This window comes from Gopherus evgoodei, chromosome 8, assembly GCF_007399415.2.
Source record: "Gopherus evgoodei ecotype Sinaloan lineage chromosome 8, rGopEvg1_v1.p, whole genome shotgun sequence".
Classification (NCBI taxonomy): domain Eukaryota; kingdom Metazoa; phylum Chordata; order Testudines; family Testudinidae; genus Gopherus; species Gopherus evgoodei.
In genome coordinates this window covers 68,321,272-68,347,660 of record NC_044329.1, presented here as the reverse complement: position 1 = coordinate 68,347,660, position 26,389 = coordinate 68,321,272, and the positions used below count along the sequence as shown (strand labels likewise).

At 43.5% G+C, this 26,389-nt stretch overlaps 1 protein-coding gene across 5 annotated transcripts in view; it reads right to left on the bottom strand.

Moving 5' to 3' along the window:
- NEK7 (NIMA related kinase 7) overlaps positions 1–18,526 on the bottom strand; it is a 155,161-nt gene extending 136,635 nt beyond the window's left edge. Inside the window, exons 1-2 of one of the 5 annotated variants that reach the window (XM_030571545.1) lie at positions 15,134–18,526; positions 11,025–11,092 (exon numbers count right to left, since the gene is read on the bottom strand). The gene's annotated coding sequence lies outside the window, so the exon portion shown is untranslated. Of the gene's footprint in view, positions 1–11,024; positions 11,093–14,653; positions 14,870–15,133 lie in introns of those variants that run through there. The other 4 variants (XM_030571546.1, XM_030571543.1, XM_030571548.1 and 1 more) reach the window with 4 other exon arrangements.
- Positions 18,527–26,389: the final 7,863 nt, after the last annotated feature.

The window sequence follows — 26,389 nt, the reverse complement described above, 5'->3', positions numbered from 1 at the left end:
GACTCAGATCAACAGGGTTCTATTGTATATCAATAAAACACTGTGTTCAACTACTCCTTGGGGAATTCTTTGCCACTGCAAATGTGCAGAATTCATATTCCCTGCATATTTCCTTGCTTTCCTGCAACAAAAATGACTTTCTGACAGGGAAGCAAAGGGAAGTTGCAAGAGCAGTCACACACGCTACTCCCTAGCAGTTCAGGTACTTTGTTTCAGGAACCCGGAGCAGCCAGTTGAGAGGTAAATCACCACAGGGCTGAGGACCCCACAACCAGTGGCTCCTACCCTGAGCCTGGATCAGGAGTGGCTGAGGCTTGGGCTCACACCCACCCCCAGAAACCTTCCCCAATTGCATCGCTCCTTGGCTCCAGGGAAGGGGTCACTGTACAAGGAGCTGCTCCCTCATCCCATACCCAGACACCGCTCCCAAGCCTACCGCGTACACCCAGAACCCCTCCAGCCCTCCATATCCAACCCCCAACCTCACTGAACCTCAACCCCTGCATCTGGAGCCCCCTTCATCCAGACCTCCTGCTTTAGGACCACCACCCCTGCACTCAGACCACCTCCCACTGAGATTCCTGCACTCAAACTCCAAGCCAGAGGAGTTTGAGCCCCCTATCCAGACCTCCATCTCACTGACCCCCAACTAGCTGCACCCAGACCTCCACCCCACCAAGCCCCACATCCCTAGCACCCAGGCCTCCCTGCTGAGACCCCCACACCCAGACCTCTCCGCTGAGCCTTAAACACCTTCACCTGGAAGCCCCTGCAGAATCCCATTGCCTCGCACCTGGAATCCCCCCACCCCACCCAACCAGCCTCTGTGCATCCAGATCCCCCCGACCTAGGCCCCCCTACTGAGCTGCCTGCACCCAGATTGTCCCACACAAAATCTCCTCACCTCACACCTGGATCCCCCCCTACTGAGCCCCTCCACACTTGGATCCTGCCTTGTTGAGCCTGCCCATCCACACCTGGTGCGCCTGGCACAAAGGGGCAGGGCCTCAGAGTGTTTATGGGGCAGGCCCAGGCCTTGCGCTGTGTCAGGGTCAGGTGCAGCCTCACCACTGACTGTTTCCGGTGGATGAGGAGCCTGCAGGGTGACTTCCCATCTTTGTGCAGCCAGTGGCCTGTGCTCCCCACTGCCATGCTGGAGCCTCTGCATCTTGTCCCCACTGTGCAATGACATGTGTAAATGGTCATTAAATAGGTTAGTGAGAAAACATGGACCATGGCTTTACTTGGCTGACAAAACAGTTCTACCTCCAACTGAATGAGTGCTGTATCTGAGCGCCTTAACCAGTGTACACTTGAGAATAGCATATGAAGAGAACTGTCTGAAGCTTAGTCTACACTGCAGAGTTAGGTCAAGGTAAAGCAGTTTACATCCACCTAATAATATCAGTGTCTACACTAGAATGCTGCTTCTGCCAGACTAAGTGGCCTGCTACTCCCACATCATAACTCCACTTTCACAAGAGACGCAGCGCTTATGTTGGTGTAGTTAGGGTGACACACTGTCCAGGCAGACACTGTGAGACTTACAATAGCAGTTGGCTATCATTCTTGTCAGTTTCAGGGCTGCCTCCAGCTTAAAGCAAAGCAGGGCTCACAGCTGGCGCTGTAAAACTGACAAGAATGTCAATTTCACTGCTGATAAGCTCCCTGCTGTGAAATTGAGCCTGGCTCAGGGCTCACAGCTGCCCTGCCCCAGCTGTCAGCAGGGCACCCCAACGATGGAGGGACAGTCCAACCTGTAAGCCCTGTGCAGGGCACTGAAGCTTACCAGCAATGAAATTGACATTGTCAGTTTCATGGTTCCAGATGTGGGACCCAGGCCGCTCTGAACCATAGGCAGCATGAAACTGATAAGAATGTCAATTTCACTGCTGGTAGGCACCATTCTGTGAAAGTGAGCCTGCATCAGGCTCACAGTTCAGCCTATCACCCTGGGGCAGGAGTGGGTCTCCAGCTGCAAGCCTTGCGTAGCTGTCAGTGCCCCACAATGCCCAACTTCAGTCAGTGCAAGCACTCCTGGAGAGGACACGCACCAGTAGCAGCAGAAGAGCAGCGTGGACACCAGTCAATTGAATTACTGAAGTGGCTACAAGTCGATTAAATTAAGTTGACCTAAACTTGTGATGTAGACAAGCCCCGAGACTTACTTCAGATGAGAAAAAGGAGGTACTAGTATGTTGGGGGAAGCAACCAAAAGAAATGGAAAAGACAGCTGCTCCCTTGATTGAAGGTATTTATTCTCCACTTACTGAGCTCCCAATAAAGAAGTGATTTTCCATCCTCATCTACTTTTAGATTATCAGATAGCAGCAGTCACTAGGACAGGCTGAGAGTTTTTCTTTTACATGCTATCATTACCCATTCTTTTATCACTTTCAGACTAGGCTACTGTAATGTGCTCTAAAAGGGACTACATCTAAAGATTATTTAGAAATGTAGGCTAGCCCAAAATGCCCACTTCCTATATCTCACTGTTAAGTACAGGTTTCAGAGTAGCAGCCGTGTTCGTCTGTATCCGCAAAAAGAACAGGTGTACACAAATCTGACATCAGGAATAACATTCAAAAACCAGTAGACTTCAACCTCTCTGGTCACCCAGTAACAGACTTAAAGGTGGCAATTTTGCAACAGAAAACTTCAAAAACAGACTCCAACGAGAAACTGCTGAACTCAAATTCACATGCAAACTAGATACCATTAACTTGAGTCCGAATAGAGACTGGGAGTGACTGGGTTATTACACATATTGATTCTATTTCCCCATGTTAAGTATCCTCATACCTTCTTGTTAAAACTGTCTAAAATGGGCCATCTTGATTATCACTACAAAAGGTTTTTTTCCTCCTGCTGATAATAGCTCATCTTAATTAGCTAGCCTCTTACAGTCGGTATGGCTACTTCCACTTTTTTCATGTTCTCTGTATGTATATATATATCTTCTTACTATATGTTCCATTATATGCATCTGATGAAGTGGGTTGAAGCCCACGAAAGCTTATCCTCAAATAAATGTGTTAGTCTCTAAGGTGTCAAGTACTCCTGCTCTTTTTATTGGTAAGTATGTTACACCAAGACTCCACAATCTGCATTGTTAGCATATTCTTTTTATGGGTGGAGTTTAAAGTGTTGATCTTGTCCTATATAAAGCTCTAAATGGCTCAGGACCTGCCTACCTCAGAGACTGCGTCTCTCCCTGTGTGATATTGCTGGAGTTGTGACTGGCAGAAAGTGCCCAACTGGCAGCCCTACATGTTTTCTCAGAGAGCAGATCTTCCTTGACAATTATTGTGAGTGGTGCTATCTGCAGAGTCTCTGAAAGAAGCACACAGCATAAGTACTTGGGACACTCCTTTACAAAGGAATACTGGGGGAGGAACGGGGGAAGGGGCGTGGCATAACATACCATGGTTTTCTCTCTTGCCTGATTCACAAAAATAAAATTTCAATTACACATGTGCTGTGTCAGGACTTTATATATGCACATGGGAAGTGTCTTATTCTAATAAGTGTTTTCACTTGGTTGTGGGTAAAACAAAGGGTTGCTCAACCACATTTCATAGCTCTTTTATCACCCAATAGCTTACTTACACTTTAAAATTACTAAAGGAGAGAGGTAGATGACCTCTTATAAACTATTAATTATTGGTATCAAAGTTCTACTAAAAGACTATACTGATACAGTAAACTAGATTAAATACTAGACTAATCATTTTTTAGGCATTCTGGTACAGTGAAAGCAACAACTTTTCAAACTCAAAATATCTTCTCTAGCAATTGTTAAATTAGGACTTTCTTCCTTAAGAACACTGTTTGTCAAACCCAAGGACAGTTTTAGTATGTTTAGCACCTAGGCTGGGCTGGCACAATAATACAGCTCCTTTTAAAAGCAATTCATTTTTAATATGCAAGTTGATCAGTTTTCAGGCTGAATGTGTAAGGATACTTTTTTTATTTCCATAATGTGCTCAGATTTCAGTCTTTTAGAGATGTATGTAAACAAAACAAAACCTCTCTTATTCTATATTTCTTTTCTGTGATTGGTTCCCACCAGTACAGACTGATCCATAGTCTCTTTTCTACTTGTCAGTTAGGCAGGCAGCAACCAACAAGAGTAGAATATTTTGGTCTCTTCCAAAGGGTTTGCTTACCCCAATACATTTAGGGCTTATCTTCACTACCAGGGTACGTCGACCTAAGTTATGCTAGTCCAGCTACATGAATAACAGCAGATGCTCTCCTGTCAACTTACTTTACTCTTCTCTGAGATCTGGACTACCAGGAATGACTGGAGAGTGCTCTGCCATCGATTTAGCAGGTCTTTACTAGACCCACTAAATCAACACCCACTGCAGTGATTGAAGCAGCATCGATCTCCCCAGTAGTGAAGACAAGCCCTCAGTTAAGATTTTTCAGAGCTGTAACTTTAGCACAAATGAACCTACAAGCCCTCATACAGAAGAGAACATGATCCAGAGAGAGAAAAAAGAAGAAACTCAGTTTTCATACCAATGATACAAGATTGGCTTGGCTACGCTTGCGAGTTAGTGTGCAATAAAGGAGCCCCATGCCCATTAGCTCACTCACCGTCTACACTGGCAAGGCACAATAAAGCACTCCGACTCCGAATCTAGAGCACTCCTGGTACTCCACCTCGGTAACAGGAATAACGTTTGCTGCACCTTGGCTGCAATGCACAGGCGTCAGTGTGAACGAAGTGTTGCATTACAGCGCTCTGATTGGCCTCCAGAAACATCCCATAATCCCCTTAAGTCAAGTGGCCACTCTTGTCATTGTTTTGAACTCCTGTAGGAATGAGGAAATGCCCTTTCAAAGCTCCGGTTCTGACAGCCAGCATGTAAGCCATTACTGGGGCTCAGGGGGGTGGAGGGGAGAGAAGGTCTGCTGCTGTCTGAACTTACAAGACAGCATGCTGACATGCTCTCAGCCTCCCCTCAAAAAACCCTCCCTCCCTCCCCACATACACACAACACACTCTCTGACAGACTCAACTCCACTCCACTCCACCCCACCCCCATTTGAAAAGCACGTTGCAGCCACTTGCATGCTGGGATAGCTACCACAATGCACTGCTCTCTGTGGCCGTTGCAAGAGCTGCTCATGTGGCCATGCCAGTGTGCTGGCAGCTGTCAGTGTGAATAGACTACAGCACTTTCCCTACTGCGCTCTATGAAGGCTGGTTTAACTCAAAGCGCTCTACATCTGCAAGTGTAGTCATCCCCAATGATGGCAACCAGGAACACCACTTTCATAACAGTAAGAAAAGGAAAGCAGAGATGTAAGGGAGGACCAAAAAGGGAAATGTCTCTGTGAACCCAAATACCAGATTAGGAGCAGAAAGGGAGACATGGTAAGAGGCAAACCCAGTCAGTACCTTTACGGAACCTAGAAACCAAGGGAGAATAATCTCAAGGGAGCTGCAGTAAACTGAGCAGTGAAAATGTTCTTTTTCAACACCATGCAATATCTAACATTCCAAAATGAGGGAGTTACCAAAATAGGTACTCGAAAAGTCCTGAAGGAATTCAACTAAAAAACAATTCTAGAAGCAGAAAGAAGTACCACACTCCTTCTAACTTTCCTCTTCAGAGATAGGAAACAAACTGGATCTGTGAAGAGAACCTGCTGCCTGGAAGATGCCACACCTCTATGTTCCTACTAATACCTGCCAAATTGACAGGCGGAAGAGGGACTATCAGTTCATGCTGATGAATCAAATCACATAAGACACTGTTCTTGATCTGAGTGGAAAATAAATGCAGAAAAATTAATACACAGCATCTTACTAGAATATGTTCTAACAAATTTTAGAGAAAAAATTATTAGAACAAGATGTGAAACTGCACCCCACAATGCAACCCCGAATGCTACCCAATATAACACAAATTCGGATATAACGCAGAAAAGCAATGCTCCGCAGGGGCGGAGCTGCGCACTCCGGTCAGTCAAAGCCAGTTTGATATAACGCGGTTTCACCATAAGAAAGAAAGATTTTTTGGCTCCCAAGGACAGCAGTATATCAAGGTAGAGGTGTAACTATAACAATTATAATGAATTTTATGCTTTAGGCATCATTGGAAAAGTTACGATTTGCTTAATATGATTATCCTATCTGTATGCATGTATCATTTTTGTATCTGAAGTTAAGAATATTGACTATGTATCTGTATTTCAAATGTAGTTACACCTGGGTAATGCCCACTAGACAAGATGCTTTCAGTCTAGATCAGGGGTAGGCAACCTATGGCACGCGTGCTGAAGGAGGCACACGAGCTGATTTTCAGTGGTACTCACACGGTCTGGGTCCTGGCCACCTATCCGGGGGGCTCTGCATTTTAATTTAATTTTAAATGAAGTTTCTTAAACATTTTAAAAATCTTATTTACTTTACATACAACCATAGTTAAGTTATATATTACAGACTTATAGAAAGAGGCTTTCTAAAAACGTTAACATGTATTACTGGCACGCAAAACCTTAAATCAGAGTGAATAAATGAAGACTCCACATACCACTTCTGAAAGGTTGCTAACCCCTAGTCTAGATAGTGGATGGAGAAGGGCCTATTCAGGGCAATAAGTCATTAGGAAAAAACAATGGGCCTTAAGGGAAGCTTCTATCCCACATGGGGAGCCTTCCTAGGGAGACTTCCTGAGAATGCTATAGTCAGCCTCAGAGTAATGGCTGCTATAACTCTACAAGGATATGTGATGAGACCACGTCTCTAGAACCATATTACCATATGTGCCAGAAGTAGGCATGACTGGATAGTTGTTTATAAGAAAGTAGCAACCCTTCTTCAAAATAAGGTGCAGAATTCAAGACAGCATCACTTTAACTCAAGAGGGCTTGCAGAGCCCACCCAGGCCAACAGCTGGTATACAAATTTGGGCTGGATAGCTGAATCAAACTATTAAGTCTCCAGACAATCCATTTCTGAAAAAGTCTTCTCTACTTATTGATTTATAAAGTTCTCATTTAAAGAAGTTTTTCTATCGTGCTTAGTTTTCACTAAGTAACCAAGGTTGATATTATCCCTGTCCTCCCTCCCCTCTTCTTCTTGCTTTCATTTTGTTACCCTCTTGTTGAGTATTATCTGAAATCAGTTTGCAAGTTGCTTTGGGCAAGGCTCACATCAGTATCTGTTTTAGGACATATTTAGAACACCTGTGTTGTTAAAAATAATAAAAATAAGATTCTTTACTCCAATAGTATTAGAAAACGGGTTTTCAAAAAAAGATCATATACATTGCATGAAAAGCCTACTTAAGGTAGCTTCTGGGACTCACATAGAACCAACTAAATAATTAACATTAAATTTAATAATTTGCACTTTTCCCATCTGTGTTGTCCACAAGCACATTACATTATTTTACTTTGAGTTATCTGAATTCTTCTGTTGCTAATTACAATTAAGATTTGAAACTTCCATAAAAAAAAATTGCAATGTAACTTAACAGCACAAATTTCAAGTTGTACAGTCCACTGTAATATTTGCTCTTCGTTGCTGTTTAGTTAGTCAACTCACCCAAGGATCAGAAACAGTACTATTTAACAAGTGCATTGGTTAGTTACTGAAGTCATTTATTGTTCCCATTCCTTGAATGGATGTTAGCTGAACAACAAAGCAAACTATAAATATCCTGGTATCATACTGACCTCCAACCCAGCCAACATAGTGGAGACTGCCATTTCCCTCCAACTCCCACAGCCCCAGAAGCGAGAGATGGTGGCGGGAGAGGAGGGGAAGTGTGGATTTGTCTGAACCAGTAGAGGAAAGACAATCTCTTGGTCCTTTTTAAAAAAGAGTACACCCCTCTGCCCACGTCCAGACTAACCCGCGGCATCGGCGGGTTAAAATCGATTGCTCGGGGATCGATATATCGCGTCTAGTCTGGACGCGATGTATCAATCCCCGAGCGCGCTTACATCGATTCCGGAACTCCATCAACCCGAACGGAGTTCCGGAATCGACACGGAGAGCAGCGGACATCGATGCCGCACCGTCCAGACGGGTGAGTACCTCGATTTTAGAAATTCGACTTCAGCTATGTTATTCACGTAGCTGAACTTGCGTATCTAAAATCGATTTTAATACCCTAGTCTGGACGTGGCCTTTGACAGCTCAGTGGTTTGAGCACTGGTCTGCTAAACCCATGGTTGTTAGTTCAATCCTTGAGGGGGTCATTTAAAGATCTAGGGCAAAAACATGTCTGGGGATTTGTCACAAACAGATAGTTAAGGGTTAATGTCTCTTTTACCTGTAAAGGGTTAACAAACAGGGAACTGGACACCTGACCAGAGGACTAAACAGGAAACAAGATACTTTCAAATCTCGGTGGAGGGAAGCCTTTGTTTGTGTTTTTTTGGGTTTTGCTTTGTTCTCTCTGGGTCCTGGAAGGGACTAGATGTGCAACCAGGTTTCTTGCCAATCTCCCTGCTACAGTCTCTCATATATTCAGAATAGTGAGTATTTAGTAAGAAAGGCGGTTATAGTCTTTTGATTGTTTTCTGTATTTGCAAATGTGTAGTTTGCTGGAAGTATTGTAAATTGTATTTTTGCTGGGGGGAGGCTTCTTTCTAGTGTCTATAAGCTGACAGACCCTGTAACTTTTGCCATCTAAATTGCAGAGATAGAAAAAAAACAAAAGTTTTCTTTTTATTAAAAGTTTTGCTTTTAAGACCTGTCTGATTTTTCCCCTTGTTGAGGCTCAAGGGAATTGAGTCTGTACTTAACAGGGAAGGGGAAGGGAGGGGAGAAGGGTGGAATCCCTTTGTTTCAGATTCACGGAGCGTGAATCTCTCTCTCTCTCCAGGAGCCCGGGTGGGAACACCTGGAGGGGAAGAGAAGGGAGGGGAAGTCTGGGAGAAGCAACGGTGAGGAAAGAGGTTTACTTTCCTTGTGTTAAGATCCAGGAGGTCTGGGTCTTGGGGGTCCCCAGGGAAGGTTTTGGGGGGACCAAAGTGTATCAGGCACTGGAATTCCTGATTGGTGGCAGCTTATCAGATGTAAGCAGGTAATTAAGCTTAGAGGAATTCATGCTGGTACCCCAACTTCTGGACTCTAAGGTTCAGATTGGGGAAAGATACTATGACAGGATTGGTCCTGCTTTGGGGGGGTGGACTTCCAACTCTGATATTCTATGATTGCTTACCTCAGCGCTCTTTGTGCCCATTCAGCCTCATTGGGGCCCTGAAGAGGGGAGCACTGCGGTGCATGGTGGTACACAAGGGTTTGGCAAGTCTACAGACTCCCAGGCATTTAATGAGAGGGTTTTTATAAGCCCTTTCCTCCAGCCCTGTGGGCCGTTCTACTACATATCCACCTGCAAACTGGATATACCATACTCATGTTTATTCATTTCATTAAGAACTGGAAATCTCAGGCAAACAATTATTATATTAAACTCACCCCAACAAACTGAGAAACCCTTTTACTATATAGAAAATACAAAGTAGCTAAGGCCATATTGAAAGTTTTGCTTCCTAATAGCCAAAAATTATTGACGTTTTCAAAAATGAAAATGTTTCATTATTTGCTCCCTTATAAATCTTGAGCAAAGAACTTCTAGTCCTGAGGAGTCTCTCAACATCAGGCTGACACACAAAAACTGAACACTCAGCACATCGGACTTCAGAGACCTTGAGTTAGGTGAGCACAAATTTTTTTTTGAGGAATAAGGACTCAAATGGCCTCTACCACAGTTTTTGTTGTGGTGGTTCTGGAGGAGCAGTGTACCATTAGGCCAACCTCCCACAACAATACGGCATCTCCAAAGGGTCTTTAATTTAACTGGTATGATAATCTAACATAGGAGCTACATGCAGATGAAGGCAAATGTTTCTCAAATAGTGACTATCAATCCAGCCCACCACCACAGTTGCCCACCAGTGGACAGAGCAGAGTCCAGCCAAGAAACTCACCCCAACTCCCCACTGTTCAGACTAGGGTGATCAGATGTCCTGATTTTATAGGGACAGACCCAACATTTTGGGCTCTGTTTTATATAGGCGCCTATTATCCCCCACCCTCATCCTGATTTTTCACCCTTGCTATCTAGTCACTCCTAGTTCAAATGGACAACATAAAGAGAAACTCCTCCAACCAAACCTTCTCAAATACCACCTCAGAGTGCCCCATGTTCAACTAGCATTTCCCTCTTGCTTGTCAGTTTACATCCCAAAAAATTTTCTTTGTAGGTGTAAAAGCTAGACATTTTGTTTTTATTAAAGTTAAAACTTGAATTCCTTAGATTTTGATTAAATTGAGAGGGAATAGCCACACACAAATAAGATCAGTTTCTGAAAGCATATATAGAACAAAGTAAGACTATTCCTTAATATGTAAAGTTTTATGCTTACATGTAAAAAAAGTATCAGCCTCCAGTCCTGATTTGTCCAGGACATTATCAGGTTTTACTATCCAATCCTGGGAAATTTCAGCCCATTATCCAGCAAAAAATATTGTCACTTTTCAGTCACAACTCTGGATCATACTCCCTTAGCTATTTGGTGGCCTGCAACTGAAAATTCAGCCAGCCCATTCATGACTCCTCCTCTCCAGCTCATCAGTAAGACAAGTCAGTTTCTTTTCTTTACTTCTCTGTGACTTGCATAGTTTCTATTGTATCTTTTTATTTGGGTCTTACTCTCAAGTTTAGACAAATGTCCTTCAAGTATGTCCTGTTTATTCTTCAAAGAAGTACTCTTCGATGGTTATACATGTACTGACTTGCCTAGTCTTGAGTGTTGGCTTATGAATGTTTACATGCATTAAAAATGGTAACTATATTAAAAAGGTGTTCCAATCCAATATAATAGATACATACACCTATTCTGAATACATGCAAACAGAAGCTTGTATCATCTCTTTAGAAGACTTTATAACAACACACACTTATCCCTGCAATTCTTGAGAGCCCCACTGGTGTGAAAATCCTGAGTATCTGCTAAGGAGGCGGACATTTTCCTCCATGTCCATTTACCTTGTATTCAGTTCCTCAGGGGTCTAAAGAGGAACAGACACTCCAGCTCTCCATATTGAGTAGACCCACTGGATGAAGGAAACAAAAAGGACAAATGAAGCTGATTCAGGCTTTAAATATGTACAATTAAATAAGTTACTCAGGCCTGGGCTACATTAAGGGGGTAAGTCGATTTGAAGTTACATAACGTAAGTAGTGTAAGATACACAACTTAATTCAATGTAGCTTAGATCGACTCACAGTAGTGTCTATATTATGCTATGTTGACAGACACACTCTCCCATCAACATAGCTTCCGCCTCTCGGGAACACGCAGTACTGAGGTCAACAGGAGAGTGCTCGCCCATTGACTTATTGCGTCTTCACCAGATCCACTAAATCAATGCCCGCTGCATCAATCGCAGCAGCACCAATTTAGCAAGTAGTGAAAACAAGCCCTCAAAAACAGATGCTGGACAGATCATACATTTTACTCGATCAACTAGATTTTACAAATGAGCTAAGAGGAGGCAAATGATAATTCAAAAGGCAGGAACTACCCTTAGACATACCATATTATTGTTAGATACATAAAAGCCAACCTCTAATTTTAAAATTTGGCGACACAAGACTAATGAATTGACACATCTAATTACAACTCTATAGCATAATTTTGACTGACAGGACCTTTTCTAGATACAATGACCAGAGCATATATACAGAAAAGAGCCTCCAGAAAAACAAGTCCCACAAAACTTGTCTATGTTATGTGAAAACAATGTACTTTAACCTATGCTTTCACCCATTCCTGCAGCTTACCACCTCAAATCTTGTGCCTTTTTCTAAATGGGGTGCAGACCCAAACTTGCCTTCAATAAATAAGGTACATAGCAAACAAAAAAAACCAAAACAAAAGAACAAATTCTTCCTGGGGAGATGAAAGGAAGAAGAAAAAGGAACCACAGGTGACAAACACTAGATCTTTTAGTCAACGTCTGGAAGGTGCTCAGATACCACAGCAAAATCCACAGAATGAGAAACTGAACACAAGAGAATCCAACGCATTTTTCTACTACTACTTTTTTTTTCTCATATTTGTATGAATTTCAACTATTATAACTATACAGTGCAGTCACTTGTACAGGAACCTATAAAACGAAGTATTTAAAAGAAAATAACCCTCGTGTGTCCCTCATTAATATCAGATATTTTCTGAGGAATAAACTATTTTGGAAAAACTGGGAATTAAAGTTTATCTGATCTTAAAAACAGGTTTATCTTTTTTCCTATAAAAGAATCAAAATTTTCTGAAGCATCCAACTGAAACATCTGCCAAACACCAAAAAAAGATGCAAAAAATTTAGATCTTATCGTTAGCATCTCAATGAGAGTCAAATGTATGCACCTTAGATCATGAATAGGATACAAATATAAATTAATCCAATGGATCTAAAAAAAACAAAAATTAAATAAAAGAATGGTCCAAGTCTTTTATTTAACTACAAATAAGGTCAACACATTTAAGTGCAAGCTCCTGAATGTCAAATAAAGTGAATTGTCAGTAAATTGCCTCCTACGCTCAACAAGCAAAAGCTGCTGGTCTAACAAAATTAAGTAAATACAGTTCCTTAGCATAACAGAGGTTATCATAGTATTATCTTTTGAATTATAAACAATGTATTGTTACTTTCACTTACATAACTGTATGTGTACTGTTTAAACGGTGCTAGATAATGGCACTTAAAATGATTAACATTTTAACTACAAAATCATGATTATATTACTGAAATCACAGTTGTCTCATGTTTAACATGCATTAAAGAAAGCTTATCTTCACTAGAGAAATAATTCATGTCTAACCACAGATCTCTTCCTCATGATTCTAAAACACCCTGTAATCCAAACAAAAAGTCCTTCAACAATATCTTAGCTGTGCTATAACTCATATTGACTATCTTTACACTTACCCCTAAAGTTAAGCTCAACTGAGCCGGTATCATATCACCTGAATCATTCTGCTGCCCATATGTGGTCAGTGTCATGTTATAACTGAAGTGGCAAATCAGCCCGCCAAAGGCTGCCCACAATACCCCAGCCACTGCAAGAATGGCCTCTTTGGCCAGCTAATTTCCACTGGCCTAGGGTCAACCTGTCCAGAAGCAACCTACTTGTATACACTTTCCAGTACACATACGTGGCCTGTGGCTACATGCTGCTTCCACAGTGACCAACTTCTTTTGGCAACTGATCCACAAAATCATTACTGATCCATATATTTCCAGATCATTAATTCCATACTCAAGAAACAGTCCCCAAATAGCTGTAGGTCCTCAAAGAATTTGGAGATAAGTCACAAATAATCACAGGATTTTCCCGGCGGGGGGGGGGGGGAGGCTGCAGAACTTATAATAACTTCTTCCCACACTTGGCTGAATCACCACAAGATCCCTGAAAACTCTGCAAAATCATCCATAACGCACAGTTGCTTGAAGCAGTATCAAACTTTGGAATGCATACTCACAAAGCACGACTAAGTATAGCACTAGCATGGAAGCAGGATGTTGTAGCAACTCCACTAAGAGCACGTCTACACTGACAGAAGCATAGCTGTACCAATGCTGCTGCACCACTGCAGCATATCTAGTGAAGACGCTTTATGCCAATGGAAGAGAGCTCTCCAATCAACGTAATGAAACCACCTCTGGGAATGGCAGAAGCTATGTCAGCAGGACAGCATGTCACTGGGAGACCTTATGCTGATGTAATTTAAGTCATTCAGGATGGAGGGTGGTTTATTCACACCTCTGAGCGATATAAATTGTGTTGACATAGGCTATAGCATAGACATACTTACAGAATTGAGCCTACATTGACCAAAAAACTTCCAAGCACTATCTGAGCTCCAGCCCACCTACAAGCAGGGCTTTGGACCCAAGCCCGGAGCTGGAGCGTGGAGCAGTGAAGCTGCAGGTTTTTGCCTGGAGCTGGAGCGAAGCCAGAGCATAGCTCCAAAGCTCTCCCTACAAGACTGGAACATCCATTCAATATGGAAAAAACAACAGTTGTGCCATTAAAAGTATCACAATAACAAGAAATGAAAATATAAAATATATCATTTTTGAAAGGGAAGAAGTTTCAGTTTTAGTTTTAACTTTAAAAATGACATGAAAAGGTGAGATTGTGAGAGAAAGGATGAGGATAACCTAACAATCGCCCTGTAAAGATATGCATATGTAAAAGTGTTTGCATGTTCAGAGCCAAGGAATGATTAAATCACAAGATGTAAAACGAGGTGCAACAGACCCCATCAACAAGGTTACCCTTTTTTTTTTTCTTAAACAAAACCTCTATACCACATTTTCGCCGGTTGAGGGACAGACCTCCCCCACCATCCGCAGCAAAACAGAAAGGTATTCAAACAAGTCCCACCACGAGTAGGCTAGCTTCGAAACATGGCTTTAGCCCCAATTTAAACAATGACATTTCTTGACGTTAAAGCTCTTGGAGGCCTGAGCCGCCTCTATTCCCTGTGGACTGTTTTCTGCAGCCCTCTCAGCCAAAGACCGAGCAAATCCGCCTTTAGACCCTGTGGCTCCAGGAAAGAGACCCCTTGAAATAACGCCCAGTCCCTGCATACAAACAACCCCCACCAGAACGCGCACCGGCCGGTGCTGCCGCCTCCGCACTGCTGCTGCTAAGGGCACAGGCAGGTGTTGCCAGGCACGTGGCAAGGGCTGGAGAGCCCAACCGCCCAGACCGGGAAGGAGACCAGGGCTCGGCGCCCCCCGGCACTAAGCACGTGCCGCCGCCCCCTCCTCAGAGTGAAACTCTGCACAGGAGTCAGGCTCAGGACAGACGCACTCTCCCCATCCGCCCCCCCGCAACGGGAGGAGCGGCAGCAGCTGCAGCCAATGGGGGCCGAAACACTAGTGACGCTGGCCAATGGGGGCCGAAACACTAGTGATGGTAGCCAATGGGGCCAGGCGGGAGGTGGGATCGTCCTCACGCCGCAGCTGCCCTGCGTGAGGTAGCCGCCTGCAAGGAAGGCAGAGGGAGATTCTTGGTTACGGCAGCAGCTGTCGACAGTGGCGGTCTGGGCGCTGAGGCCCCTTCCTTCCCCCATGCCTCACCAGACAGCCCTCGGTCTCCCTCCTCCTCCTCGCGCCGGGGGTCTGGAGCCGGCCTCGCTGCCTCCGCGGAGAGATCCGCACCCAGGAGCCGAGTCAGGGCCGCGCCGGACGCTCGCTGCGGGGCTCCCCGTGCTCGAACCAAGCGGCCGCGGCTGTAGCAGCCCAGCCTCCCGCTGCTGCTGCCAGGACTGTAAACATCCCGGCATCCCCGAGGGGAGAGAGGCGGGGCCGGCTCCGGGCTCCTCCTCAGCGCGGGCCCCCACCCGTCCTCCTTGCGCTGCGCGGCCCGGGCGCCAGATCGCGTCGCTTGCTCGTCCAGCTGCGTGTGTTGCTGGGAGTCTAAGATCGCCCTGGAGAAGCAGGGCCGCGCGCAGCGGAGCTGCTGGGTCCCCGCAACTGCTGTTGCAACAGGAGTTTGGCCGGGCTCGCAGAGCCCTGCAGCGCCCCGTGTGTGCCTAAAGACTGGGATCGGAAGGGGTGTTCTGGCCCCCATCCCTATAGACTTGGGAGCGCCTGGTGGTGTGGCCAGGCCGCTGCCTGTCAGAAACAATGTGCCTGGGTGATGCGCTGCTTTGGACGGGACAAAAACTGGCTGCTACGCTGTGAAGAACCTAGGGCCAATCTGCAGCCATGTTTTTCACCCAGATCAGATGTTGGGTGCTGCGGCCATTGCAGTTCCGGTTGTATTAGTAAACTCTTCAGCGGGGCTTTAGCAATTCGTAACAGCCTAGCTCGTCCTTGGAATTGCAATGCTCTTAAAAATGAACTGGTCCAGGACCAGCTCATAAAAAGAAGTGGATAGTTCATCCATGCACGAGCCAATGTATGCTCGACCAGTTACCTTCCTCTATGCGGTGGAGTTTGCGATCAGAGATTGTAAACTCTCCCAGGCAGGAACTTATTTTTATGTGGTGGTACATTGCCTACCACAGAGGTATCCTAACACATGCCAAGGACTCCTAGGCACTACAAAATATACAGCAGCTCCCCGGAAAGGGGCTCAGCACTTTGAGCTCTTTTTGAAGTAAATCAGAGCAATAAGAGCCCAGTATTTCTGAAAAGCAGACCATGGGTCCATAGGGGAAACCTTTTATTAGATCAGCCATCTACCTGACTTTGTCCCTGTCTAGTGTAGGAAAATGAAGTATCTTTAGCGAACATGTCAGCTAGCATATGATAATTAACAGGCTTTTAAACACAACTAAGCACCCAGGTTAGACAGTGGTGTTTAAAAATGTTAGCTGGTCATGGTTCTCCTAAGGACTAACCATAATCCATAATAATAATAATCCATTAGAGAGAAAAATAAAAGCCTCCTACCAGAAAACAGAATATTCCTGGCTTTCTAACGACGTTTCCTGTTTCTAGCAGTAGCCTAATGGAAAAGAACTGAATTTCTCCCTTGAAATTCTGAGCCTCCCTGAATGCTGAAATAAGGACTCAAGAGGCATGAAACGCTTAAGTGTAAGCAACAGGAGGAACTTCTGCTAGCCTAAAGAGTTGGAGATTCTCAGTGGGTATGTCTACAATTCAATTAAAAAACATGCCAGCTGACTTGGGCTAAGGGATTGTTTAATTTTGGTGTAGATGTTTAGCCTAAGTCCTACACGCCCAAGTCAGCCAGGCCAGCCGCAGGCGTCTAACTGCAGTGTAGACATACCCAGTGTTCTCTTCCAGTACATGGAGTAGCAGCACTTGACAGGGAAAGAAAAGAGAGTTTTATGTGGGAATTTTCTGTCTCCCTTTACTGTCAGCTTTCGTTCCAGAAGACAAATTAGGGACTAGCATATTATCCTTAAAAATCGCTCATTAATCTAAAATTCAAGAAATGACATGAGGGTGCAATCCATAAAGGTGCTTAGGTGCCTGAGTCCCATTTTTAGGAACCACTGTGATCCACAAAACTCCCAGTCAGCTGCCATCTAACTCTGTACATGATTATACTCACATGGCACCTAAGTTTTTGTCTCTAGGCATGTGCATTGCTGCCTCACTACAGGTGTCCAGGCACCTATCTCCTGCCTAAGCCTCAGAGCAAATCACAGACCACCAAAGTCTGCTGCCTGAGTCACAGATTTTATGTCCAGAAAGGGCAATTGTGATAATCTAGTCTGACCTCCTGCACATTGCAGGCCACAGAACCTCATCCACCCACTTTTGTAGTAGGCTGAGTTACTGAAATCTTTGATATAAAAATTGCAAATTGCAGAGAATCCATTGTTCACTGTATTTCAAACGAGCAAGGGATCCATGCCCTGCACTGCAGAGGAAGGCAAGAAAAACCTCAAGATTTCTTCCAGTCTGAGGTGGAAGAAGATGGTAGTTAGACCCTGAGCATGTGGGTGAGACCCACCAGTCAGCCAGATACCTTGGAAGGTATTGCAGGGACCTGATCAGAAGCAGTCTATAATAGCTCACACAAAATAGCTCTGAAGTTTGGGAAGGACTTCCGTTATAATCGTTAGCCTAGTGCGAGCTCACAGGACATGAGACTCCTGGTTCACGTCCCCTCTCCTAAACTGTAGAAGGTATTTGAACAGGGATTGGCCACATCTCAAAGGAGTGCCCTAACCACTAAACTATACAGTCATTCTAACATTCACTGGCCAAATATTTAATTATTAACATATTTAATCTGAAACAAATTCATTAGGCAAGCTTGAGGAAGCCCTAAACCAGCATATTCCATAGTCCCATGGCTAGGTTATGCACCTGAAGGGTAGGAGGTGCCTCTTCAAATCCCTTCTCCCCTTCAATAAAGGGATGGGGGACTTAAAGTGGGAGGGTTCTTGGCAAGTACCCTATCACTTGGCTAAAAGTTATGAAGGAGGTCCTTTGTCCACACACACCCAGCAGTTTTGTGTGAACTTGCCTGAGGGGCCTGATCCAATAGGCAGCCTTTCAGTAGGATTTGTATACCATCAACCTTTGCGTAGATGCAAATCAAATTGGTGAGCACTCCTATTTTGACACTACTGATACTTTAGTTTGACAACTATCCCATGTAATTTTGGTGAAATTCCTGTTTTGTAGAAAGAAAAGTAGTTTCTCTCTAGTGAGCTGTTTTTTTTTTAAAAAGAGAACCACTTACAGTTTTTGATAGGTTTGGCATGTTAGAAGTAGTCTTGGTTGCGATTAATTAGCAGCAGAATGAAGATGACTTAGTCAAAGGTGCATAATAAATGTTATCTATGTGATATCAGCACCAATTGTTCATTTGTGTATGTAGACACAAATATACACAGTATATATACTTTACACTCATATTTGTAGAGTTGGTAACTGTTCCAGTGATATTTCCCATTTTAAGTATGAAGAATATGGCTCAAACTAGTAGAATCTGCCAAAAGAGAACGAACTTCAAGTGTGCCTGGGTTGTATATGCAAATAAATATAGAATATTCTGGTGACACCCTCTGGATTTCTTGTGGGTCAGCTATGTTGTTTATTTATCAACTGGACAATGACCGGAATGATCTCTCCTGATAATTACTCATTACCTCCAGTAGAAGAGCTGACAGCAGAACTCGATGGTCATTATATTCACAAAACCTTAGGTGCATCTTCAGATACTTCATGTTTCCTTCTGCTCATTCCACTGTTTCTTGTTCTTGCCCTTTACACAAAAGTGTTGGTAGGATTGGCTGGCCTTAGGTTATCCTTACATGTTTATGTTCTAGTGCTTTAAAGTCCAAATGCGGGGAGGGGGATTTTTGCCATTTTGTCAATGATATATGAATACTCATTTTTTTCCCCCAACATAAAGGGTGATGCTCATTTTCTATATTAGATATTTAGGATTTGTCTTAAAAAAGTGACACTAAGAGTTAAGTGAAAGTTGAACTGTGAAGAGTAGGGATTTTTAATCAGACTGTTTAAGGCCCTAATACTGCAAATTACAGGTGCTTAAATTTACCCAAAGGATTAATCCCATTGATTTCAATAGAACTATTCACAGTGTGTAAAGTTAAACACCTGTATAATCCTTTGCAGAATCTAGGGCTTACACTGTTTATTTTTGTTATTACCTATTTAACTTCAGTAACTAATTAACACTTTAAATAAAGGAAGACTGTTGAAGATTCAACATCCTCACCCTTCAACTAAGGTGTTAATAAATCACAGCAAACATTTAATCACTAGTACTCCAAGAAAACACTAAATTTTACATTCTTGATATTTCTAAGCTACAAAGTGAGCAGAAAAAAATGTAATACACAAATAAACCTTTCAAACTATAAAGAAGTCATGTGTTTTTTAAAATTCTCCTGGAAGTCTCATTTTTTTAAAAATTAAGACTTAAGGATGAATTTTTAGAAGGTCCAAGGTCCAGCTTTTTCTTTTTCAAAAGTTTGTGCTCACAAAATGAATTGGTATAAATCAGATTGTTTGGTCCTCCAATTAGCTGATCAAGTATTGAAAGGCATAAAGCAGCCAGGTTTCTACCTGTGGTTTAATGGCAGGTGTCATTTGTAGGCACAAATGGCACATGCACCACGGAGGCTGCTCTTTTACCATTTTCATCACTTCATTTTACCTCATTCTAAATAGAGTTTCACTCTCAGTTCTCTATAAATAACTTCACACACTGGATTGGACTGTACTCCAGGGACACTATCTTGCAAGGCATTAAGCAGTCTGACAGTCCTCCAAAGCACTTCAGCATATGCTTAGTCAATAGAACTACTCACATGCTTCAAGTTAAGCACATTGTTTAAATGCTTTGCTGGATAGAGACCAGACTGCTCAGTACTTACACAACTGATCTATGAAAGACTGAATTCACATGGAGGGTTCTGAAAACTATTGAGTCTACTTTAACTGTGAAGAGAACCAGCCATCCCAAGAAACAGAAAATAGAGCAGGATTTTGCTCTTAGAGACCAAAGACTCAGAAAGAAAACACAAAATGAGTTTAGAAAGGTGACTATGCAACTAGTAAAAAGCACTTCTGTATCAAATATGCTCATTTACATGTAAGAAATACAAACTTTCTAAACTAACTTTCAAAAGGCTCTCCAAATCAAAGAAATACATACATAAAATTTGAGAATGTATATAGAATGATGTTTAATGAATGTTCATCAGAGTTCCCAGTCCATGAACTGTGTTGAATTCAAGTAGTTTATCCAAGGATATGTATTCCCATCCATCTAGAGGGTTGTGGTTTTTTTAAATCCGGCTTGGAGGAAAAAAGAAAATGTCTCTCTCTACCAAATAAGGCTGACATCTCTGAAAGGTACCTTAAACCAGAATTTCCATCAAATCTTTCTGACCCTCTGCTACAAATCTTGAATCAGAAATTTTATTTCTCCAAAACAAAGTCTCTTTTCAGCTCTGGAAGAAGTAATTGAATTTTTTCCTTTATCAGTTAAGGTTTGACTTGAATCAAGTTTGTTCCAAGGTGAATGGGAAATTTGGGGTAATAAGCTTTTCAGTATTTAAATAAAGTTTGTTCATGAGCCTCTTCTCACAAAAATATACCATCTTCTTCACCTGAGGCAAGCTCTTAAGCTTTGAGATCTACTATTTATGCAGTATATGTAGTGAGACCTCTAACAAAGGCCCCGAGGAAATTAATAAATCTATGCTGTAACAGTCTCACTTCTCCCAAATTGCCAGATTTATTAATAATTCAGCAAATTTGCTATTCAGTATAGCATTATATCATTTGATTTTGTCAGAGAAACAGCCTTAAACACAGCAGCATGGTTACAATTCTGACTATGGAACTGGAAGTTAGACATAACATCCACTTACTGGAAAAATACTCTTCAAGGGTGAAAGATTATTTAAAAATATTCTACAAAGAATATCTTGGCATCAAGATAGAAGAGAAGAATTTTTCATTTCAGGGATCATCTTTCCCAGCAAGCAGTAGGGGTAACTCCCCAAGAGGTGAGGATTCATAGGAAAGATCCTTAACCTTTTTATTTCCAGAGCTAACTTTAATAAGGTACCATCCAAACTCTGTGACCCTAATCCCTTATAAAATTAATTCTCCCCAAAACAATTTACTAGGCCAGAAGTTCTCTATTACCAATTTTTCCTATGGGGGCAGAGTATCTCAGTTTTTTCCTCAGATTATACCATGAAAACACTACGGATCCAACAGACAATTTCAAGAAGTTACTTAAAAGAAATACAATCTCCCCTGAAGATTTTTTCCCCTCTACCAATCAAAAGGCTAGTCTGCAACTGGAAATTTAGTCAGGCAAGCCACCATGTATCTGTAGTAACTGTGATGAAAAAAGGAGGAATTTCTCTCAGTTTGGACCACAGGAGACCATGGGACATTGAGTAGGTAAACATCAGTTGTCTGCAGCTAAAAGCAACAACAATGGCTATCATTTCCAGATGCTACTGATACAAAATCCTTTCCAGCTTTCAGGGCCGGCCTTAGGATTTATGGTGCCCTAGGCGAGATTATTAAACTGGTGCCCCTGTGCCTGATCTGCTCTTAGCAACACAAACATAAGCTTATAGTATTGGAAAACTTGCCACATTCACATTATTAAAACCAGTTTAACTTAATTAAGCACACTGTAATGCTGATGGATAGCACTAAAGAAGCAGCACTATAGAAAAAATTCTGATATGACAGAATGATGCAAATAATATATATTGTTTAATTTATCAAAATTTTATTGGAAATTTATATGAAGAGGTATTGAAACAAAGATTTGTTTTTAATTAAAAGCAATCTTTCTGGCTTTTTTGGCTGCAAAATCAGTAATAATGTCATCATATGACAAAGACAAAATCGTGTCTTGTTCGATCGCAAGAATAGCAAGACCAGTTAAGCGTTCCTGACTCTGTAGAGCGGAGATAGTTTTTAATGAGCTTTAGTTTTGAGAAACTCCGTTCTCCTGATGCTACTGTTACAGGAATTGTCAGTAGAATACGAGTGGCAACGTACACATTAGGATATATGTCAACAAGTTTGCGAGTATGAATAAACTGTACAATGTCCATCACCGATTTTGCATGTGGCAACATTGATGAGAGTATACTCAATTCTTCGTACAGTTCAAGTCCATTTAAATCAAAACTATCACCGTGCTTCAGGAGGCTCTTTAGATTCTTGCACTTTGTCATTAGTTGCCCTTGTTTTCCTATTTTGTTGAATTTAGTTATGTCATACAAAAATCCAAACTGTTTATGGTGTACTTGCAAGATATTAAACCTTTCATCAACAGCAGATACTGCTTTATCCGTCACAACATTAAAAAATTCAACCTCAAATTTCTTTTCTGGATCGTCTATGGGCATGATCTGATGTATAGATTCTTCACAAAGAAGTGTCCCTGGCCTTTTTAACTCATATTAACTATGTATTTACTTTATGAAAGTTGGAGAAAACATTGTGAAAATGTAAAACATTGGCTGCCCAGCTTCTGGGCTGGCAAAAGTTATACTGACTCACAGGGGAAAAAAAAAGCAGGAGAATCTTAGTACAACATATGGTCACTCTATACCAGGGGTCGGCAACCTTTCAGAAGTGGTGTGCCAAGTTCACTGTAATTTAAGGTTTCTCGTGCCAGTGATACATTTTAATGTTTGTAGAAGGTTTCTCTCTATGTCTATATTATATAAATAAACTATTGTTATTATCTGAGGTCTTGGCCACCGGTCCTGCTCAGGCCACTGCCAGCTGAGTAAATGAAACCCCAAACCGGCAACGGGCTGGTGGCTGGAACCCTAGACTAGGATCTCAGGCCCTGCTCAGCCCGCTGCTGGTCTGGGGTTCTGACCACCAACTCCTGCCAGCCAGGATCCCGGCCACCAACCCCCCCTCAGCCCGCTACCAGCCTGGGCTTCTGCTCACCCAGGCTGGCAGGAGGCAGAGTGGGGCTGGCGGCTGAGCTCCTGACTGGCAAGGGGCCAGCAGCTGGAATCCCAGAGTAGCAGTAGGCTGAGTGCTGCTGGCACCCCAGACTGGCAGCAGACTGAACCACTCAACCCCCCACTGGCCCTGCTCAGCCTGCCACCAGCCCGCTCAGCCCGCCACCAGCCCACTCAGCCCACTGCCGGCTGAGTGAATGGAACCCCAGGCTGACAGCAGGTTGAGTGGTTCAACTGGCCTGCTCAGCCCACTGCCAGCCTGGGGTTCCTTGGGGGTCCCCAGGCCAGCAGCAGGTGCTGAGTGGGGCTGATGGCTGGTATCCCAGCTGGCAATAGGGCAGCAGCCAGAACCTCAGAGCAGTGATGGGCTGAGCCGCTCAGCCTGCTGCTGCATATCATCAAAAATCAGCTCACCTGCCACCTTTGACATGTGTGCTGTAGGTTGCCGACCCCTGCTTTATACACTAGTAAGGAGATGAGCATATTATAGTTGTTGGAGGGCTCTTATCAGGAGTAACAGGCTATAGGAAAGTCAGTCAACATTTTTTGTTTCTCTGATGAAAACTGACCCACTCCCTGCCTCAAACCAAACCTGTCACTAATAATTGTCAACAACTTAATTTTCTGGTTTTGGCTCAGATATTGATTTTTAAAAAAAAATATTGAAATTGGATTCAGGATTGTTAGCAAGAATTTTTGGCAAACAAAGTTGTTAAATGACAATCTAAATGGCAACACAGTACTGCTTTCATGCTTGGCTCACCCCCTAGCCTGCTGGTCCAACAGCTGCAGTAGAGGAGGAGATAGGTGGAAAACTGCAGGACCCCAAAATCCACCTCTCGGGGTGCAGAGTGGCAACAGCAGCAGCAAACCCTCAGGTCCAATCACACGCCATTGGGCACCGCCGCCAGCCCAACAGACCATGGTGAAGTTAGCACAGCATCTGATCTCAGGGACGGGGAACCCATGGAGCCACAGCAGCTCATCCTGCCCTGTGCAGCTCCCCCTGGATGAGATGGATCGCTGGCAGCTGCCAGCCCGGGGGAGAGGCGCTCCCCAGCTAGGGTGATAGATCCAGATGTCCTTATTTTATAGGGCCAGTCTCAATATTTGGGGCTTTGTCTTATATAGGCACCAATTACCCCCACCTAGAGTGACCAGACAGAAAGTGTGTAAAATCAGGACAGGGATGGGTGGGGGTGGGGTGGGGGTAAAAGGAGCCTATATAAGAAAAAGACCCCAAAATTGGGACTGTCCCTATAAAATAGGGATATCTGATCACTGTACCCCAATCTCCTATCCTGATTTTTCACACATCTGGCTAACCCCAGCCAAGCCCTGTGAGACATTCCAATTCTGGCTGCCTGCCACTTTCACTTTCATTCCTCAGCAGGCAGGCAGTCAGCCTCCCCTCCCCCACAGCACCTCACTCAACCCAGCCCTGATGGAGGGGAGGGAGGAGAGAGATAGGGGTGCTCCTGGGGAGGAGGGAGAAAGGAGGGGGTGCTCCATGGGGCAGAGGGGAGGGGAGCTCCTTTCCCAACCCCTACCCCCTCCCCTTCCCAGAGACCCCAGCAGCCAATCCCATTCCTCAGACTGTGCTGCATTCGGCTCTCTCTAGGACCCAGCAGCCCTGCTTCTACCCTGTCTGTGCTGCCTGGAGAGTGGTGCCCCCAGGGAGAGTGAGGCCCTACCCCGCTGCCTATTCTGCCTATGCCTAAGGACGGTCCTGCCAGCTTTGCCCAGACGGAAAATCAGCTGCACATAACCACCAGGAGAGACTGAGACACATCAGGCAGCAATTCAAATACGTCCAAGGCTGGGTGCAAGCAAAAGAAAATAACCTGGAGGTCACTTGTCTTGTTCCAGGGGGGTTCTCACTGCTTTTCTCACGTGGCCTGTCTTTGCTCTCCCGTTTCCCTGACCCTGTGGGTTTTGTCTTTCAGCCTCTCTGTCTTACTGCACTGCTCACACACTTTACCCAGACGCCTATTTACTCTCCCGCCCTGACTCTCCCTATTTTTCTATTCTCTAGGGGTTTCTGTGGACATCACTAAACTTTCATCAATTTTCAGCTTCTCTCTTCAGCTGACCAAATCCATCTATCGCTCCCAACGGTCATTTCCAACTGCCATGGAACCTTCCTACTCCAATATTCCATCCTTCATTCTGTTAAAGGACTATCACTCACATGCTGTTTGCACATTATAGAAACTAGAGATGGAGGAGACCACTTAGGACATCTTCCTGGCCATGAAAAAAATATACCCTATTGGATATTTCCTAGTGCTTTATCCACTAATTTTAAAATACCTCAAGTCTCAGATCTTCCAATAGAGACTATTTCACTATCTAGTAAGTTTCATTGTCAGGCCATTGTTCCTGGTATTTAGCCTATATTTACACTTTCTTAATTTCATCCCATCACTCCTATTTAACCACCACACACACTGCCCTAAATAACTCCTGTTCCCTTTGTAAGGGTTTATGCATTTTAGCTATTTCAGTTCTGTAATTTCTACAACGAATACCTAATTTAGAACAGTTACTAATAGTGATCACTCATGTACCTACATTTTCCTAAATATTACAGAAAAATCTTACGGCCACCCTTAGCCATCTGCTGCTCTACCTTACTCACATGCACCTGTATAAAACAGCATACAGATTTATGCAAAATTTATGAAAGCCACATCAATCCTTTATTGGTCATTAAAAAATGTGAATGTATAACACATAATTATGGTCAGAGCTGAAGGGTGCCTAAGGCTGTAACAATGATAACAAAAATAAAAAAAGGAATTTTCTATTTGGAGTGAGGATTGTGGGGTGGGCAGAGGAGGGCTAGCATGGAACTAAAGAACAGTGTTACTCACTGAGTCTAGGAAACTGGGCTTCCCACCAAGGCTTGGGACGAGTAGACATCACCGTTATAGGATAAGCGAGGGGCTCCACTGCCCAGCCTTACCTTCCAGCTTGGCTCCCCAGCTTGGGAGCAGCACAGAGCTCCACTCCTAAGCTCTGTGCTGCTCCCCCTGATTCATTTCTCCTTTACCCATACCCTGAGCCTTCATCCAGGTTCCTCCTTTAATCCAGACTGCACCATTGTTCTATAAAATGAACTCAGTGACAAATAAAGGAAAATAAAAATTAAAAAAAAAACACTAATTAATATGGGGGTAGAAGTGTGGGAGACTAAAAAGTAGTGAATCATGGGAGTAGTGGGCAGCAAGTTAGGCAGGCTCACCCTTACTCAGCTATGCACCTCCAACCCTTTCTTATAAACTTTCCCCTGACACTTTTGACAGTCTTTCCCCCACACAGTAGTTAAGAACAGCAGGTCAGCCACAGTCCAACATATCTCCTTAGTTTCCATCAGCCCCAGGATCCCTTAGAATGAACTGTAAGAAGT